Source organism: Electrona antarctica (genome assembly GCF_951216825.1).
Source record: "Electrona antarctica genome assembly, chromosome: 21".
NCBI classification, from domain to species: Eukaryota; Metazoa; Chordata; class Actinopteri; order Myctophiformes; family Myctophidae; genus Electrona; species Electrona antarctica.
The window spans coordinates 32,980,800-32,994,479 of record NC_136802.1 but is presented as its reverse complement, the minus strand read 5'-3'; positions in this window follow the sequence as shown (position 1 = coordinate 32,994,479).

The window sequence follows — 13,680 nt, the reverse complement described above, 5'->3', positions numbered from 1 at the left end:
GTTGTTGGCCCTAGACAGACAGCGGTTGTGCGCAGTGTGCTTGATGGAAGGCAGTGATGTCCCGATGATTTTCTCCCTGTCCTCACTGCTCTGTGCTGTTTTCCAGTCTGCTTCATTGCAGCTTCCAGACCAGACAGAGATGCAGTTTGTCAGGATGCTCTCTATAGTTCCCCTGTAGAAAGTAGTGAGGATGGGAGCGGGGGGAGTTGGGCGCAGAAAGAACAGCCGTTTCTGGGCTCTCTTCACTAGAGAGGACGTGTTTGAGGACCATGACAGCCCGTAAACCTCAAGTTTAGCAGTTTAGCAACAGTAATATACGGTAATATACAGGTGTGATGGTACAATTCGGGAGTTTACCGGAGTTTGTTTGAAAGTTTAACGGGAGTTTCCTGTAATATACACATTCGTATTCCATGTTTTTTGCGCAGTGCAACGGGCACCTGTAAGAAAACTAAGCTACACTTTTTTAAGTAGCAGCCTGGCCATGATTTATGCTTTTGGCGATCCTTCAGCCTTGACTGTGAGCCAGGTAATCGTGTTCTGTTTAACTCCTCCCAACTAGTCACACGTCAAAACTTGGCCTAAGCCCGGGGTGGCGCTATATTTGTCAAAGGTGGTTTCTGGGCGAGTCCGAGTCTGTTTTAGTCTGGTCTGCTGCCATGCATCTTCACATAAGTCTCAGGTTTAGTCTGGTCTGCTGCCATGCATCTTCACATAAGTCTCTGGTTTAGTCTGGTCTGCTGCCATGCATCTTCACATCAGTCTATGAGTTCACAAGGTGCGGTTGCACAGCCTGCAGCGTTGTGGTGTCACCAACATCTGACCTGAGATCAGATTCTAAAAATGTCTTCTACATCCTGACAGTTTTCTGAAAAAGCTATGTTTCTATGTCGGTCATTCTTCGATTTCTCAAAAATAGCAGACCTACAAGCTCGTAGCGCGCCACTCGGTGGCGCGCTATGAGCTTGTAGATCTGCTATTTTTCAATAGCTAAAGCATAACATAATGCTTGGGTGCTTGGGTTCCCGCCCAAAATGGGTTAAGCCATATATGTAGGAAGTCGTCATAGTCAAACTGAACTTCTATGGGCATTTGAGACTAATATAACATTATACAACTCTGCTATGCAATACTGTACAGCAGAGTAGCCTGTAGCCAGGATTGTGTGTATTTTCTCTCAACCCTATGTTTCCATGGGCTCTAAATGTCCACTACTATGCCACCATGACTTGGAATATGCCCCCCGACATCATCCATTAAATGATGTGAATCAAAACCATCCTGAAAAAGCATCTGTCAGAGAACTACAAGTATAGATATTAAACCTCCTTTAACATTCGCATAACTGAAGTAAAATGTGACAGAAGTAGCATATATGCTTAAATCCATATTTAGACAAGGTTTCAGAAACTATTCTGAGATGGATGTAATGATGATGATGGTCATGGAAAGGGAACGTTCTGAAAGCTTCATGGGCAAAATCTAAAACACACACACACACACACATACACAGACTCACACACACACACACAGACACACACACGCACGCGGACACACAAACGGACGGAGTGCAAAACATACTCTCTCCCCATGCCTTCGGCCTGGTGGAGACGATCAATCAAAGCCTAACTCTAAACCCAACACCCTGAGGGAGGGAACGCATGGCTGAGGGAACATAGAAGTGTAATAGGCCCCTTGGCCAAGGGGCGATACCCCTTTGGTCGAGGGAACATAGAAGTGTAATAGGCCCCTTGGCCAAGGGGGCGATACCCCTTTGGTCGAGGGAACATAGAAGTGTAATAGGCCCCTAATAGGCCAAGGGGCGATACCCCTTTGGTCGAGCGGTACACATTTTGTTTTGCCATGCAAGACGAGTTGGGTACATCGAGAGAGAACTGTCTCATGTTTTAAAAGCTTAGCCCTTCAGAAACAACAACGATTAAGGATAATGAATATTTTCCAGCGTGGGCATAGCTACGAGCGGACGGGCTGAATGCTAATGGCCTTATTTACATGATTCCATAACGAGGTGGTCAGGTACGGAAGACCCGGGCTAAACTGGTGATTATTGTTTCCTTTGCCTGCGGGAGGGAGGTCTTCGGTGTGATCGCTGAATATAAAATGGCACAGGAACTCCTATAAAATGTGCTCCCTGAAAGATTTCAACATGCTCACCTGCCAATATCGCTGCCATAAAGCCATCGGGAGACAAACGGTTTTATTTATTGATGTTGGCGATAATTTAACGGAGAGAGAGAGAGAGACTGACTGTAGCCTAAGGCACTGGCTACAGCAACAAAACAATGCCAGGCTGCTGGAGCACATAAGGTGGCAGTGTGTGTGAGACGGCACCCACACAAGAGACAGTCAGTCTAACAATTATAAGATCAATCCTCGTGGAATCGTGTCATGAACTCGGGAGGAAGTTTTGCACAGCTGTATATAAAAGCATCGCGAGGCAACACACTCAGCACAACATGCCCCCCCCAACACCCCCCCGTGTCCTGGCAAGCGAATAACATTTTTATTACTTGTGTCAGGCCGTTTAAAGGTAGCACGGTATGCAGATGATGAATTCATCCTCGGGTGTATTTTCTTGCTGACGGAAAAGTGGAGTGTCACAGTATTGATTTTTTCTTTTTTTTGCTTCTGGCCCAGGTTGTGAACTCCCCCTCCCACCACCGCCACCACCACCACCATTTCTATAATGTACTGTATCTAAAAAAAAAAATACATGCACAAATTTGGTTATCGTTTATTCTCTATGCCCACCTCCTGACTCTGGGGAAAAGAGTAAAACACTTTGTAAAGAACCCATTGCTCATAATGCCTGAGATATTAAATGTATGTTGGCTGACCACCAAGCTACTAGACATTTTTAAATCCTTTCCCCCGTCGGGGAGTAGCCGTTTGCCATCAGCCTTGGTTCATGCATATAGTTGTGTGAAAATATTCGACTCACTTCAACCCTACACTTCATTAACTCTTTGAGCGTTTCAAGGATTTCTATATAGTAGGTAGTCTTCTCTATGGCATAATCCCGTTTTTGAATGATTTATTGAAAATTCTCTGTTGTGAATGTGTGACAACGAAAGACCTTCAGAGAAAGCTTGACTTGTCTGCTTCCAGGAAAAAAATGAACTGAGTTGATAAAATGTTTAGTTTTTGTGTTGGAAGCCATTTAAAAGAGCCTGCATTTACACTGGGTAGTGTTTCTAGGACAACAAAAAAAGTTATGCCCGGTTGAAGTTTTATTTTCTAAATAACTTTTTTTCTGCTGGGCGTACATAGCCATGCAATATCTCATTTTAAAGGGTGAGTTGTCTAGTTCAATTAAAATAAAATAAAACGTTTCTCACATGTACCACTGTAGATATTTTGCCATCTATAAATAGCATGGTCAGTCATGATCAATCTGACCTATCCAGCTAAAAGTCCCCATATCTCTGAATTGGAACATCATATAAACTCAATTCTTTTTTGGGGTAAAATTAGACATTCTAACGCACATTTTGATATATACCATGTTTACATAGTCTTACCAGTACCTTGTCTATTCATGCATGTATCTCAAAAACCTGTTATGAAGAAACACAGTTTTGATAAAAAACACATCCAAGGACATTGTTTTGATATGACTTGGTGCCCATGAAATGTATCAAAATATAGACTTGAATGTATACTGTATTATAAAAAAGAAATTGAGTTATTACCATCTACCGTTACAGAGTAAATCACAGTTGAAACTCGCTTAGTCATATACAATAAACCTCACAATAGTGAACAAAATAGCCATGACAGGTCTAACTCATTGTAAAAGCGTCTTTTATTTTTTATGACTACTACTAATAAAATTATAATAAATATTACAGAAAATAAATAGGCCTACATACAAAACAGTTGTCCCCAAACTCCCCAGTGTCCCCAAACCACTGCATTCCAGTTGTTCTTGACGGTGTGTGTGTGTGTAGGCTAAATAATAATAATAATAAAAAATAAACTGCCCCCCTGAAATGAATGAATCCGGTTCAGTGTCGGAGAACTCCATCGCAGTCTTGACTCTTCGTCTTCATCATCCTCCTCCTCCTCCTCATCTGATGTCAGTTCTAAATATATAAAAAATAAACATTTAGCTGTTGTCAGTGCACGCTACTATTACATGGTGTTTGTAGCTGGCTGCTAGTATCACGATAAAATAATAGGCGACGTTAGAATGACACCAATGAGTGCTCGCAGGTATAATATCCAGCACCATCGCGTCGCCACATTCCACTGGCTGTTGGCTAGTTGCTAGCAAACACTGCAGAAATGGTACTGGCTATTGGCCGGGGGGGGGACGTAGGCTATCTGACGTCATCATCATCATCATCACACGGTGACACACTAAACAATGTAAAATCATGATTGTTGAGTGGTGTAAACCACTCCTACAACTGGCTTTTTTGTGCAGAAAAAATTAGCATGGTTGCTATGTTCACCCTGTTCACCCGGGTGTGATTCCTACAACTGGCTTTGTTTGTGCAGAAAAAATGAGCATGGTTGCTATGTTCACCCTGTTCACCCGGGTGTGATTTCATTACGTCAGACATGATTTAATTACGTCATACAGACCTTACACCACTCAGTTCACACGGGTGTGATTGTATACAATACAATGAATGCGATTATCATGCAAGCTCATATAACTCATGGACAAAATAAATCTACAAGCTCACAACGCGTCGCGCATGTGACCTGTTTGAGCTTGTAGAGCTGGCTGCTAGTATCACGATAAAATAATAGGCGACGTTAGAATGACACCAATGAGTGCTCGCGGGTATAATATCCAGCACCATCGCGTCGCCACATTCCACTGGCTAGTTGCTAGCAAACCCTGCAGAAATGGTACTGGCTATTGGCCGGGGGGGGGGGACGTAGGCTATCTTTCATCATCGTCATCATCATCACACGGTGACACACTAAACAATGTAAAATCATGATTGTATACAATGAATGCGGTTATCATGCAAGCTCATATAACTCATGGACAAAAGAAATCTACAAGCTCACAACGCGTCGCGCATGTGACCTGTTTGAGCTTGTAGATCATCATGTTTGTTCTCTGTAGACAGTAAAAGGTGCTGGCTAATGGCTGGAGGGGGGGTTAGTGTCGGTCGGTGCAGTACAAATGTATCGTAGCAGGCATGCAGCCATGCACGCATGGCAGTACAATTATTTTATATTGTAGCGTGCCATATAGGCGATCTGATCTGAAGAGTAATGTTCGCTCCTTTTATTTACTGTCTACAAATACGGAGAACAAACATGCATCGTTTACTGAAGCAACGCGTGGTTATGCGCGACGCGTTGTGAGCTTGTAGATTTCTTTTGTCCATGATTTCTGATCACTATAGAAGGGCATTTTCTACAATAAGATTACCTCAAAACATTCCGGGTTGATCGTCTTCTTTCAATGGTTTCCCGGTATAGCTCATCGGACGACGATGAGGAGACAATGAGTGGTAGTGGCCGGTCCCCGCTCCGGTTCTAAGCCCAGCCACCGGTCCCAGCGACCGGGCTGGTGGGGACTGGAGAAGGCGACTGGGACGCGTATGGATCAATACTACTACCACAAAACTCGCTCAAATAAATATTACTGCTTTCAACTTTTTCTGATAGAAAATCGCTCGGGCGAGACGTCAAACGGGCTGAACACTGAAAACTATGAAAACTCCCTCCGCCCCCACTGTTTACTGGGGTGTGGGAGCAGCTTCCAATGGCAAAGCGTACACGTGTGTCACGTGACACGGGTTTTCTGGGAAATGTAGTTGATATTTATGGTCAATACTCTATACAGAGGTGCGGACCGAATTAATCAATTGGTATTAATAAAAAAAGAGAACTACGGAAAATCACGTACAAGTCAGACAGCACTAATGCAAAACTCCACGTGTTTTCCAGTAGTAATCTGTCTAAGGGTTAACCGGAGTCCCCCAGTGGATCCACAGTACGGGCCCTCCTTTTTTTACCCTTTTCACCAAATCTCTTAAAATATTTGATGTACAAGTCCACGACGTAGGCACAATATGGCTTGCTGATATAAGTTCTTAGTTATTTAAGTTTGCTCCACGATAGCGACACTATAGGGTTCATAGTGGTTTACAGAATATACGGTCAAGGGGTCACGTATGACTTCAAATCGTTCTTCTTTTCGCTGGCCTATCTTGGCTCCCACCTAACGGGATGTGCCTTAACCCATTCTGGGCGGGAACCCCTTTTGGTGTTTTAACTAAGCATTATGTTATGCTTTAGCTATTGAAAAATAGCAGATCTACAAGCTCATAGCGCGCCACCGAGTGGCGCGCTACGAGCTTGTAGATCTGCTATTTTTTTAAAAACGTGAAAATGCGACGTCGGGTCTGAATGGGTTAAACTGAACAATGGTTCCATTACACGGCGAGTCTTTTGGTGTTTTAACTAAGCATTATGTTATGCTTTAGCTATTGAAAAATAGCAGATCTACAAGCTCATAGCGCGCCACCGAGTGGCGCGCTACGAGCTTGTAGGTCTGCTATTTTCTTTAAAACGTGAAAATGCGACGTCGGGTCTGAATGGGTTAAACTGAACAATGGTTCCATTACACGGCGAGTCAGGAACACGAAGCTGAGTGCCTGGGTCGAAAGATGGAATTTCAGCGGCCTGTGATTGAAGGGCCTGCAGCGGCAGATGGAAGTTGGGGCGAGGGAGGAGGAAAAAAGGCTGAAGAATTGAATGGATGGAGTGAAAGCATTGGACGCACAGGAGCAAGACAGAGGTGGCAGGCAGTCAAAGTGGCAGTTACACTGTAAATAAGATCTCCCCACAGGGTGCTTAACCCATTGATGCCTGGTGCAACCTATACGTTGTTCTACCCTTGATGCCGGCGCGCTCTCTGTGTCTCATCAGCTACTGCTATACATGTAGCAACAAAATAATAAATCCAAATTTGAAGGTTTTCAGAAAGCTTAGGTCAGGCCCTAGAAGGCGTTCCCAGATTCGGCCTCAGGCATCAATGGGTTAATCCATTTTGGCCTGACCTCGAAATTTAAAAAAAATTCTTCTAAATCCTCCAGTTTTCTGAAATAAATATGTTCACGATTTTTCAAAAATAGCAGACCTACAAGCTCGTAGCGCGCCACTCGGTGGCGCGCTATGAGCTTGTAGATCTGCTATTTTTCAATAGCTAAATATAACATAAGGGGTTCCCGTCCAGAATGGGTTAACTCTGGACCGCCTTTGTCTGGCCTTTAATAGCTCACAGGGCTGAGAGAGACAGATTAGAGCAAAAAAAAACGGCAGGCACCCCAGAAATATAGGCTTTTGTCTAGAGCTCTGGATTTATCCCCCACCCCGGGTGTGAACTTTGTTTTACCGGAGGCTTTCCACTGTGTTGACTTGTAAAACCTGAGTTGTGCCTAAGTACCTCTTGCCCATAACTGATGCTTTTTCATTAGAAGCCTCGCTGTCTGAGTGTCTTGCTTCCCTTTCTCTCTCTCTCTCCCCGTTTAATTCTCAAAACCCGCCGACGAACCGAACCTTGCCCGTGCTATTGTAGCCGCCGATGTCTGACTTGCGCCGCACTGACGGACACGCAGCCTTTGACTCCTGTAACTTTTGTTTGGAATGCGTTCTCCCCGTGCTGAAGCGGACTAGCGTGGAATGAAGCGGGCTCGTTAATCAAGAACCCATCCTAACGGGGAAACCGCCTCGTCTACATTAACCCATGTTGACCTGAGATCAGATTCTAAAAATGTCTTCTACATCCTGACATCAAAAATAGCAGACCTACAAGCTCATAGCGCGCCACTCGGTGGCGCGCTATGAGCTTGTAGATCTGCTATTTTTCAATAGCTAAAACATAACGTAATGCTAACACCAAAAAAAAAAAGCTATGTTTCTATGTCAGTGGTTCTTCGATTTTTCAAAAATAGCAGACCTACAAGCTCGTAGCGCGCCACTCGGTGGCGCGCTATGAGCTTGTAGATCTGCGATTTTTCAATAGCTAAAGCATAACATAATGCTTACACCAAAAGGGGTTCCCGCACAAAATGGGTTAATTTGCACAGCACAGTGACTGAAATAATTAATATATTACCGTGAGGAAACGGCTAGGTCAAGAAGCCCTGATTACCGCCCCATGTGATCGATCAATGAGCAGCTGTTTATTATTTACCATTTATTATTCAATGCAAAAAGGGGTCTAGCATAAATAGGAAACACCCATCTGTACCGTACTCATCCCCTCCTACGATTGTGTGTGCACACAAATCATTCCGAAAATGCACACAACCAGCCGTACCAGAAGCGGGTATAAAGAAATGTAAAGTCATTTACATAATATACCTCACATTTTAAAATCAGGTGTTGTTAATAATGAGCGCTTGTGTTTGAAGGAGCCCTTCATTAGTCAAGAGATGAGCATGTGATTTGCCGGGGCTTTGATGTGACTTCACACGGAAGAGCTGGGATTTGGGTTGGTTAATGAAGTTCTGTAAACGGCCGGCGAGTTCACTGAATGCTAGCGCTTCTTTTGACATTAACCCATTTTGGGCGGGAACCCCTTTTGGTGTTTTAAACATTATGTTATAATTTAGCTATTGAAAAATAGCAGATCTACAAGCTCATAGCGCGCCACCGAGTGGCGCGCTACGAGCTTGTAGGTCTGCTATTTTTGAAAAATCGTAAAAATGTGGCGCAAATCTTTGAATATATATTCTTTCAAAGTGAAGGTTTTTAACTCGGGTCTAAATGGGTTAAAACTTAACAAGAGACCCCGAGTCCCTTTGATGTTATACGCCCGACTTTCCCCGGGAAGCTTTTGATACTTTTAGTCGAACGAACTTGGAAAGGCTAGGCGTACAAATTGTACATTGTGCATCCTCCTGCAGGCACGCGGAAGTGCCGGATGCTCAGAATAACCCTATATTCCGATTGATCCAGGCTTCCTCCTATCGTCTAAACATAGAACATGGAAATATGTTTCTTTCTTCATTACAGCGTTCTTTGGTAGGTAGATCAGTCAGTCATATCAGAGGAAGAGTACAGCCAACCTCGTCTCAACTCGCCCGTTTTTCCCGGCAGGCGGATGTAGATTTATTTCCAAGTTGCCAATCACACTTGTCGCGGAATATCATTTCAATTTGATACGTTCTTATGTTGGTGGAGCTGCGTTTTGGTCTCGTTTTGATCATCCTCCCCCTGTCTTTTGGTCGTCAAAAAAAACGGAAAACGCATTTCTGCGAGCGTCCTCGGCTGCTACAAGCGACGCGGCACCTGCATGTTTTGATGGCGGTATGCTAATTGGCTGCCGCGCGAGCGGATACTCCTTCCGAAAGAGAGGAGAGACTAATTAATTTCCAGGTTCGAGCTTTGATGTGTCTAATTGCTCTAAGCTTCCCAACTTCATTAGTCAGCGAGCTTTCTCGGCGGACAGTGAAGCCACGGTCCCCACGGTTCACCCACGGAGACATTCACCTGTTTATTTTTAGGCCCTGTTATCATTAGTCTGTTGCTGACACTTGGGCTCTGCATGGGCTATACAACCTTGAGAGGTACTAAACTCCTGGGTTTTTTAAATGGAAAATAAAATACTATATTCTTGACAACCCTATAAGAGATTTGTCTTCCTCCCCGACTATAACGTACTGAACGTAGGTGATGCATATTCCATGCGTCACTTTTCATTCTCCTTCTTAACCCATTTAACCCACACGATTCTACAAATGTCTTCTAAATCCTGACCGTTTTCTGAAAAACCTATGTTTCTATGTCAGTGGTGCTCAACCTTTTTAATTTCAAGGACCCCCAGAATTATCTCTATTGGGCCACGGACCCCCATCTCAAAATATGTAGTTCCAGGGACTCCCCAGAAGCCAATATTTGAGTTAAAAATGTTCATATATATTCAAAGATTTACACCACATTTTCACGATTTTTCAAAAATAGCAGACCTACAAGCTCGTAGCGCGCCACTCGGTGGCGCGCTATGAGCTTGTAGATCTGCTATTTTTCAATAGCTAAAGCATAACATAATGCTAACACCAAAATAGGTTCCCGCCCAAAATGGGTTAACCCACCTGGACATCACTCACGTCTTAGAGATTACCGAAGAGCATGGCTTTCATATTCCGTTATGTCGACTCGACAAGGGGGGAAATCTAATGCTGAAATGTTCTTTATGTATCCGGAGAATACTAGGGCAGTCACAGTGTAATCCTCTAATGTTTTGTGAAACGGACCGGAAAAGAGTTGTCGGCTCTGCTGAAAATCCACTTGTTGCATTTGTGTTCCTCACTGACTGAGATTGTATTATTTTTCATGGCACCACCAGGCCTAGAGATATGACGTTGGGTTTTGTGTGAGCCCAAATGTCTCATTTCTGCGAACGTGGTATCTCTATAGGGAGTAGGGACGTCCCGATCATTTGATTTTGAGTATCTGCCAATACCGATTTTTCCCGATCCGATATTTATGTTTTTGTAAACGACACTTATGCCATATCACTATAGTGATAGTAAAATATCCAAAATCACAGACAATATCCATTCTAATATCATGATATGGATATAATATTGATGCTAGGGATGTCCCGATTATGTTTTTTTTGCTCCTGATCCGATTCCGATCGTTTGAAAATGATGTAATCGGCCCCCGATTTCCGATCACGTGATCGGATCGGACAACCCTACTCATAACTCTACAGTATCTCTATCTTATAGCTCATGAATTCCTATGCTAATGATGACATTCACATTAATGTCTTAGAATGGTGAAGTGACCGTTATGATCCTAAAAGTCAAAGGTTAACCTCACTGAGACTGCATAATATGTCAAATATTTCTGGAAATTATTTAACTCACCTGTGTACTGAGGCCGATTCTACAAATATCTTTTCTTGTTATATCAGTGGTGGCAGCATTAAGCAACTAGTAGTAAATCCACTAGTCGACCTTGTTGGTACTAGTTCAAAATAAATAAAAAATAAAGTTTATTTTTATTTTTTATTTTTTTTGTTCCCGATTTTGTAGGCCTTAAGATCAGGTAGATTATAGTTATAGTCACCATGTACACAGTTTTTCAATGTACAAACATTTATTTCCCAAATGTATTTTACTTTTTTACATAATAGGTAGTTAAACAACTAGTCGACTAGTAAACTAGTCAACTAGTAAAAATTACTAGAAGTGAATGCCCTAAGTGGTGCTCAAACTTTTTCACGTCAAGGACCCCCACAAGTATATGTATTTGGCCCATGGACCCCCATATCGAAATATTTAGTTCCAGGGACCTGGGACCTCCAGAAGCAAAGATTTGTGTTTAGAAAATGCTCGCTTTCTTCTCTCTCTTTCTTTGGTTTCAATGGGTGAAGGACATAACTTAGGAACAGGAGGGGAGAGGACTGTGAAGATATTTCACATTATGCCCCGATATTGATCGGGTGGCACTATATATAATCTTAGGTGCCCACCTTGAAATTGTGGTGATTATAGATCGTCTGTGCTGCCGGGTTGAAGATGGACTGGAGCGATGTTGACCAGTGCAGATGCAGAGACGACCGCTCTCCAGTCGCTATAGTTCACAACACAAGTGCATTTCTCTGACTGTGTGGAGAATTAAAGGACCTCACTGGCATCAATATATTGTCATTGTCTATTCACTGCTTCAACCATATAATGAATAATTGAGGCCATGTGGCGCTGGCTGGCTAAACGTCATTGCAGCGTTATTAGTCACGGCCATTGGAATTTAGATCTCGAATCGATATTTTCTCTAGGGACTGTTTTCGGCTAGACTGTTATCATGGATCAATCCATGCTTTAAAATGCATTCCAAAAAAAATTAAGTTATATACTTCAGCTTGTTTGGATCACTATAATCTCAAGCAAGTTTCACTCCTCTGCTAAATTGATTTTCATACCGTAATGCAATGAATGGAATCCAATGACTCTGAAATCAAACATGATGTGCTTTGGAAAACGCTCGGCAGCGTACTGTCAAGTTTACTGTGTGTCATGCCAGACCACCACCGATATGGTCCTTTGAGCAATAAGCATCAAGCAGGCATGTTGTCTCTAATAGCTCTAATACCAGCACATTTCTTCTGAACGACGGGACATGACAACAGCTATCAATTGGACTATAAGGCAGATCACATGCCAACATAATGTGCCTTATACCAGGGGTTCTCAACATTTTTGCCCGGGGACCCCCGGAAATGCTTTGGCAACGTCTCGGGACCCCCGCCCCGCCCCCTCCCGACCCCCAATATAAATTGACTGCTACAATAACCTTAAACCATTTTGGGCGGGAACCCCTTTTGGTGTTTTAAGCATTGTTATAATTTAGCTATTTAAAAATAGCAGATCTACAAGCTCATAGCGCGCCACCGAGTGGCGCGCTACGAGCTTGTAGGTCTGCTATTTTTGAAAAATCTTGAAAAAAAAATATATATATATATTTTTTTGAAAATAATTTGGGGACCCCCCAAAATAATTTGGCGACCCCCCGAGGGGTCGCGACCCACGGGTTGAGAACCCCTGCCTTATTATACCATGATGCACTGTGAGCTTGCAGAGCTGCTGTTTCAAACAATCTTTTTTTTTTTTTTAATATATGTTTATTGGTAGCGGGTTTCAACAATTTAAGTTCAGTTTGAACATACCATTCTTTTTTTTCATTTTCTCCCTCACCCCATCCCTCCCCCCACAGTTATCGTCATTATTAAAACAATTAAAACAATACATTGAAAAAAAACAATAATTGAGTACAGACATACAAAAACAATAGCAACAAGAAAAAAAAAAGATCCAGTCCAATCAAACAACCATACATTTTTTGACCAAGTGTACATTAAAAAAAAACAATAATTGCGTACAGACATACAAAAACAATAGCAACAAGAAAAAAAAAGATCCAGTCCAATCAAACAACCATACATTGTATGGTTGAAACAGTAGGACACAAAAAAATAATTTAAGCACAGATGACAAAAACAATAATTCAAGCACAGATGACAAAAACAATATAAATAACAAACTGTTTCAAACAATCTTGACAATTCGTGACACATCATCTCTGATGGGTATCATTGGTAAAAAAACAAAAATTGTCAAATAGGAGTCCGTGGCCAAATCAATCTGGGGGTCCTTGAGATGAAAATGTTTTAGAATCACTGCCTTAACCACACAACTATAGGGCTGACAACAGATATTCCACGAAACACATTCCCAATAACGACAGTATAATTCACTGAAATGATAATACAACAATACACAAAGCTACACAGCCCCCACCCGAGGGGTTCCACTCCTCCACTCCTCATCTCTATTCGTTATCACACTCCCCCAACACAAAGTCCCAGAGTTGCTGATGCAATTGTAATTCTTTCTCTCTCTCCTTTCCCCCTGCCCTGGGAGCTGTGGTATCTCCTGGGTAGACCTGGTTCCCCTCAGCCTCAACGAGGGGGCTGGTAAGGTGCCAGTAGGTCCCAGTGGAGGACCACATCCCCCCCCCACCATCTGCACCCGGTAGACCATGTTCAAAAGTGTGTCCAGTACAGTACATGACCCACTCCACTCGATGCGAAGCTTAGGTGGCACAACCCCTGTTCCCAGGAGGTGGCGAATAAATACCCAAACGTCTGGGCCCCTGGAGCAAAGTCCC